Source organism: Quercus robur, chromosome 11, assembly GCF_932294415.1.
Source record: "Quercus robur chromosome 11, dhQueRobu3.1, whole genome shotgun sequence".
In the NCBI taxonomy this organism is placed as follows: Eukaryota; Viridiplantae; Streptophyta; class Magnoliopsida; order Fagales; family Fagaceae; genus Quercus; species Quercus robur.
The window spans coordinates 27,513,428-27,520,875 of NC_065544.1; positions in this window are offsets into that span (position 1 = coordinate 27,513,428).

The window sequence follows — 7,448 nt, forward strand, 5'->3', positions numbered from 1 at the left end:
CCTTTCTTCCTTTTTCCTTTAAATTATACATTTGTTGCCTTTGTTGATATTTACTATTGCTGCGAGCCTCATGGTTTTTGAATTAGTTATCTTAACATGTATGAATGGTTGTGCATATGATATGTTTGGAATTACATCCCAGAATTCTAACTTACCCGCGCCCATGGGACGCTGAGTTTGCGCCTACACATACTTCTAGGGAGCTAAGTGCATTACCCGAGGTGCCGAGCGTGTCTTTAGGCCATGTTTGGTACTTAGATTTTCTTGGAGTATTTAGTTTCCCCATAGGCTTGAGTTTAAGGATCATGTAAGACCTTAGTTCTGTCTAGCACTTAGATTTTCTTGGAGTGTCTAGTTTTCCCATAGGCTTGAGTCCGAGGACCATACAAGACCTTAATTTTGTCTAGCACTTAGATTTTCTTGGAATGTCTAGTCTCCCCATAGGCTTGAGTCCGAGAACCATGCAAGACCTTGGTTCTGTCTAGCACTTAGATTCTCTTGGAGTGTCTAGTTTCCCCATAGGTTTGAGTCCGAGGACCATGCAAGACCTTGGTTCTGTCTAGCACTTAGATTCTCTTGGAGTGTCTAGTTTCCCCATAGGCTTGAGTCCGAGGACCATGCAAGACCTTAGTTCTGTCTAGCACTTAGATTCTCTTGGAGTGTCTAGTTTCCCCATAGGCTTGAGTCCGAAGACCATACAAAACCTTAGTTCTGTCTAGCACTTAGACAGTTGCTAGGAGGTGAGACATACAATCATAATAGACTTAAAATTTGAACTAGGGAAATGTTGTTATTAATAATAATACCTTCTCAGGTTATTTATATTCCATGGACGAGGTACAACCCTTTCATCTAAGTCTTCTAGCTAAAAGGCTTCTATTCCTACGACCGAAGTAATTCGGTATGGTCCTTTCCAATTGGGTCCCAGCTTTTCCCAGGATGGATTCTTCGTAGCACCCATAACTTTTCTCAACACTAAGTCTCCTGGTGCTAGCGGCCTGAGCTTCACGTTGGCATCTTAACCCTATTTGAGCTTCTGGTGGTAATAGGCTAAATGGATCGTTGCCCTTTCTCTTCGTTCGTCGATTAGGTCCAGGTTCTTCTCCAGTAGTTCATCGTTACTGTCCGAGGTGAAGGATTTCGTCTTTAGTGTTGGGAAGTTTGCCTCTAGGGGGATAACAGCCTCGGTCCCATAGGTCAGGGCAAAAGGTGTCTCCCCTGTGGACCGTCGTGGAGTAGTTCGATAAGTCCATAAAACGTACGACAGCTCTTCTACCCATCTTCCTTTAGCGTCATCCAGTCTCCTCTTAAGCCCATTAACTATGACCTTGTTGATGGCCTCGGCTTGACCGTTTCCTTGAGGATAAGCTGGAGTTGAGTATCTGTTAGTGATCCCCAGCTCGCAGCAGTATTTTCTAAAGGCCTTACTATCGAACTGGAGTCCATTATCTGAAATGAGGGTGTGAGGGACCCCGAATCGTGTGACGATGTTTCTCCAGATGAATTTCTTAGCATCCAAGTCCCTGATGTTCGCCAGGGGCTCGGCTTTGACCCACTTGGTGAAATAATCCGTGCCGACCAGTAGATACCTCTTATTTCCCGCTACCTTCGGGAAAGGTCCCACAATATCCAGGCCCCACTGGGCGAACGGCCATGGGCTGGATAAAGGGTTGAGGATCCCGCTCAGTTGATGAATATTTGGGGCGAACCTTTGGCACTGGTCACACTTCTTAATGTACTCCAGGGCTTCCCTCTACATCCCCGGCCACCAATATCCCTGAGTAATGGCCCGGTGGGATAGGGATCTTCCTCCTGTGTGACTCTCGCAGATCCCTTCGTGCAGCTCCTCGAACAGTAGCTCTGATGCCTCGGGGTGGACACACAATAAATATGGTCCGAAGTATGAACGTTTGTATAGTTTGTGGTCTTCGGACAACCAGAACCGGAGAGCTCTTCTTCGTATTTTTTCCCCCTCCAACTTTTCCTCGGGCAAGATGTCGTCTTTGAGGTACCTTACCATAGGGTCCATCCAACTGGGACCCGCCCTGACTTCGTGAACAGGGACCATGCCTTTCGCTCATTTATTCGTTCTGTCCAGATGCTCGACAAGAATAATTCGAGGCAGATCCCCAGCCAAGGATGTGGCAAGCGTGGCCAGCGAGTTCGCATGAGTGTTTCCACTTCTGGAGACGTGCGATAGGCTGAAGAGATCGAAGCTCGACTACAGGCGTTTGACCCGACTTAGGTACTCCTGCATCCTCGCATCTCTGGCCTCTAATTCCCCCTTTACCTGGCCCACTACCAGTCTTGAGTCTGAGATCATCTCCACGACCTTTTCCCCCATTTTTTGTACCATGACGATTCCTTGTAGCAGGGCCTTGTACTCGGCTTCGTTGTTCATGGCCGAGAACCCAAGTCTGAGGGACTTATCTATGACGGTTTGCTCGGGAGATATTAGGACTATCCCCACTCTGGATCCCCTTTGATTTACTGCGCCATCGACGTACACCTTCCAACATGTGGGTCTTGGTGCAGAGATTATTCCAACCGATTTTCCATCCATGCTTTGCTCCTTTGCTACTACTCCCACTGGTGGTTCAGCAAATTCAGCCATTAAGTCAGCCAGGACTTGGCCCTTTATAGAGGTCTGGGGCATGTACTTAATATCAAAAGCCCCCAGAACCGTGTTCCATATGGCGATCCTTCCAATGTAATCCGTGGTCCGCAGTACAGAATTCAAGGGTAGTTGTGTTAGGACAACCACTATGTGAGCTTGGAAGAAATGGGGAAGCTTCCGCGTGGCATGGACTACAGCCAATATGGCCTTCTCCAAGGGTAGGTATCTGACCTCAGCTTCATGCAGCGACTTACTCATGTAATAGACCGGCTTTTGGATGCCCTTGTTATCCCGCATTAGTACCAAGCTCATAGCATGGGGGACCACAGCAATATATGCGTACAAGACTTCATCGGCCTCGGGGTTGGACATGATAGGTGGTCGGGATAGGTACTCCTTGAGTTGCTGGAAGGCCACAACACAGTCCTCGGACCACTTAAACCCCTTCCACTTGTTGATCAAGAGATAGAACAGTCTACATCTATCTGCCAATCTGGAAATGAATCGGTTGAGGGCTGCGATCATCCCTGTGAGCTTTTGGACCTCCTTTGCATTTCGTGGTGGTTTCAGGTCGTTTATAGCCTTGATCTGGTCGGGGTTAACCTCGATTCTCCTATGAGTAATCATGTAGCCTAAAAATTTGCCTGATCCCACGCCAAACGAGCATTTGGAAGCATTTAGGTGCAGCTTGTGCTTCCTTAAGATGCCAAAGGTGCTGCCGAGGTCCCCTAAATGTTCGGACACTGCTTTACTCTTCACCACCATGTCATCGACGTAGATTTCGATGTTCTTGCCCAATTTTGGCTCGACCATTCTCATCATCATCCGTTGATAAATGGATCCCGCGTTCTTCAGACCAAACGGCATTACCTTGTAGTGGTAGTTCCCAGTGGGTGTCACGAAAGCCGTTTTCTCCTGGTCCTCCAGTGCCAGCGGTATTTGATGATAGCCTTGAAAGGCATTTAAGAAGCTCATCCGAGGATGGCTTGCTGTCGCATCGACTAGCTGGTCTATCCGAGGCATTGGGAAGGGGTCCTTAGGGCACGCCTTATTTAGGTCTGTGAAGTCCACACAAACTCGCCATTTCCCACTTTTCTTCTTGACTACCACAGTGTTGGCCAACCATTCGGGGTAAAAAACTTCTTTGATAGCCCCTGTACTCTTAAGCTTTGCCACCTCATCTCTAATCGCATTAGCGTGCTTTCTTGACGGGCGACAAGGCGGCTACTTCTTAGGAATGATGGATGGGTTGACATTAAGATGGTGACAGATGAAGGCCGGGTCGATCCCAGGAGCATCCCAGGTGTCCCAGGTAAACACATCGATGTTTCTTTTGAGGAACTCAATCAATTTCTCCTTCTCCTGAAGAGGCAGCTGAGCCCTTACCCGAAAGAACTTTTCCGGATTGTTACCAATAACCACTTCTTCCAAGTCTTCGCATTTCGCCTCGTCGGCGGCCATGTCAGGGGGCGAAGCCAGGACCTTTGATTGCTATAAGTTTCTTTCAATAGAGGCCAAGGACTCAGCATCGAGCCGATGGGAGACAACAGCCACCACACAATGCCTTGCCATGGACTGGCTCCCACGGATTTCGCAGACTTGGTCCCCCGACGGGAATTTCAACTTTTGATGTAAGGAGGAGGCAACAACTCCTAGTGTATGGAGCCAGGGTCGACCGACGATGGCCGTATAGGGAGAGTAGGTGTCCACCACGATAAAGTTTACTTCCACCGTCTTTGGGCCGGTCTGGATGGGTAACCTAATCATGCCATTTGGAACAACGAGCTTCCCATCGAAGTTCATCAAAGAGGAGCTATAGGGCGTCAGATCCTCCGATTTTAATCCTAGCCCCTTGTAGAGATCGGGGTACATGACATCGACGGCATTGCCACCATCCACCATCACTTTTTTCACATCGTAACCCCCGATTCTGAGAGTGATCACCAGCGCGTCGTCATGGGGTTGGATGGTACCGTCCATATCTTTTTCTGAAAAGCTTAAGGCCAGGTGAAAATTCCTTCTGGCTCTTTTCGGCTCTGGCTGGGACTCTCTAGCAGGCAGTTGGGACACAGAAAATACTCGAGAAGGGCGCGCGCCTGTTCTTCCTGGCGCGGCCAGGATTACACTGATCGTCCCTACAGGCGGCCTTAGGGCAGCGTCTCTCTGGAGTTCCTGATGGGTTCAACCTTGATGACCACTAGAATGGTGCAGGAGGTGCTTCAACTTTCCTTCTCGGACGAGCTGGTCCAAGTGGTTCCAAAGGTTCCTGCAATCCTCCGTAGTATGCCCGTGGTCCTGGTGGTATTGGCAATAGAAGTTCTGATTGCGCTTCGTGGACTCTCCGACATCTTATTTGGCCATCTAAAGTATAACTCGCCCTTGATCTTCTCCAACACCCGGTGTATTGGTTCTTGGAATACAGCATTAACAGTTTGCGTGTTGGTTGCTCCGGATTGCCCTATGAAATCTCTCCTCGGGCGGTTGCTGTGATATCGGTCCGACCTGAAATCCCTCCTCTCTTAGGGGATAACCTTCTCTTTTCCTTTACCCTGCAGCTGGTCTTCCTTTACTCGTTTATATTTGTCAATCTGGTCCATCAACTGGTGCACATTGGTGGCAGGTTTGCCTATCAATGACTTCCTCAAGCCGTGCTTAGCCGAAAGGCTACTTTTGAAGGTGTTGATGGCAACTTCGTCAAAATTGCCTTCCAGTTCGTTAAACATTTCCCAATAACGGTCCGAGTAGGCTTTTAGAGTCTCTCCATCATGCATGGACAGCGATAATAACGCATTTAGGGGTCGAGGGGCTCTGCTGTTCGTAACGAAACGGGAGCCAAAGGCTTGGGTTAGCTGCCTATACGAATCTATGGAATTCGTCTTTAGGCCATTGAACCATCTCATCGCCACAGGTCCCAAGTTGGATGGGAAAACCTTGCACATTAGCGCCTCGTCCCTAGAATGGACAGTCATCCTTTGGTTAAACTGGCTCACGTGCTCCACGGGGTCTGTTTTACCGTTATAAAGGGTGAAGTTCGGCTGCTGGAATCGTCGAGGAAGCGTAGCCCCTTCTATGCGGTGCGTGAAGGGGGATTTGGAGAGCTGGTCCAGTGCCTTGCTCATGGCGTCGTTTCCCAAGCCCCTGGGAGGTGGGCTTTTACGTTCGCGCCTCTGGAAATGCTTTTCTTCGTGGAAGAAGGTCTCGCTTGGAGGAGTCCTTGATCTTTGCCTATAGTCGTCATCGCTTTCGTCATCGAAGGGTGTGTCATGCCTGGAATGGGTTGACCTTCGTTGTGCGTGGTATAACTTCATCTTCAAGTCTTCTATCTTTTGCTGCATGGCCCGCTTATCGTTCTGTCTCTAGGATGCATGGCTCTTAACTTGTTCTGGTTGCGTGACCCGGTTGTTGTTTCGTCCCTAGAGCACGTGGTTGCCCCCACGAGAATGGCTTTTGCTGGTTTGAGTGGTGTTCACACTTCCCTCCCATAACCTTCCATTTTCTTCATTTCGAGTACGCTCAGGGTTGGAGAAATTACCCTGCTGTTGGGGTTTGGTTGGTTCGGGCTGATGGGAGCCTGTTTGATGAGGGCCTAATCTTGCCATGCCTGACTGTTGTCCTTACTAACACACAAGCTCTTTCCACAAACGGCGCCAATTGTAGGGACTGGGTTCACGCACTTCTTTCGTGGTAGAAGTGGATACAAACCCAACTAGCCCAATACAATAAATTTGTAGAGAGTAGGTTCAAGAGCTGGGTTTTAGCGAGGAATGCAACGACCGAACATGGTCATGAATGGGTTGAATAACAGATACGTAGGCTAAATAAGGGAAACTTCGTCCTCAAGCCTCTGGTCCGAGGAGCTTAATGCTCTTATTATTTCCTTTACGCTAGGTTACAATGGTCCTAGAGACGTTACATAATGCTGCTCACTTCTCTCTCCCCCTTTTTCATGGAGGGATTCTTACATTATATAGCCCCTCTCAGTTGATCCTGACCTTCCATCTGTTGATCAGGCAGGTAACTACTTGAGTGCTTGTCCCATCAGCCGCCTTCCCCTACCTTCTGTTAGTTGCAGTAACCGAAGCCATACTGTTCAGGGGTCCTTTCCCCATTAATGCGGCCAGGACGTTTGTTGGCACATTCAATGCGGAGGTGACAGCTTTTCCTTAAACCGCTCCTACACTGTACCCCCGTGCACGTCTTACTGTACTCGCCCTTTCTTCTGGGAACACTCTGGGGACTGCCTTTGATGGCGTGCCGTTCTTTACTTCTAGGTTTTGGGATGCCGAGGACATGATCGTCCTTGGCTACATTTTGAGGCCATTTGGACTTTCGTTGCATGTCCTCGACAACGTCTCTCCTCGGTGCGGGCCTTGGGCCCTAATGTAAAGTGGGCCGGGATCAGAAATTCTCTGGCCCCACAATATATATATATATATATATATAGTTTATTTCACTGCACAATTGTTTGATGGGAGTCCCATCATGGGACACGTTTTTTGCTTTGATAGGACCCTTTTCTGCTTAGGACACATTTTTTGCTTTAAAACTTAGCCATAGGATGATAGGAGTACAAGCCCTGCTCACATCTGCACTGCACAGGTGCATAGCAGCATAGGCTACACGATGCACAACTGTGCAATGCAGGCCACATTTGTTACTTATAAGACAACACGGTTTCACACTTTTTATTTTTTTATTTTAATATGAACACGATTTCTCACTTTATCTATTATTATAAATTATTATACCAATTAATAATTTGATGTGTATTATATCAACTTATTTGTATTATAGTGACACTAATTTATTGAACCATGTATTAAATTAATTT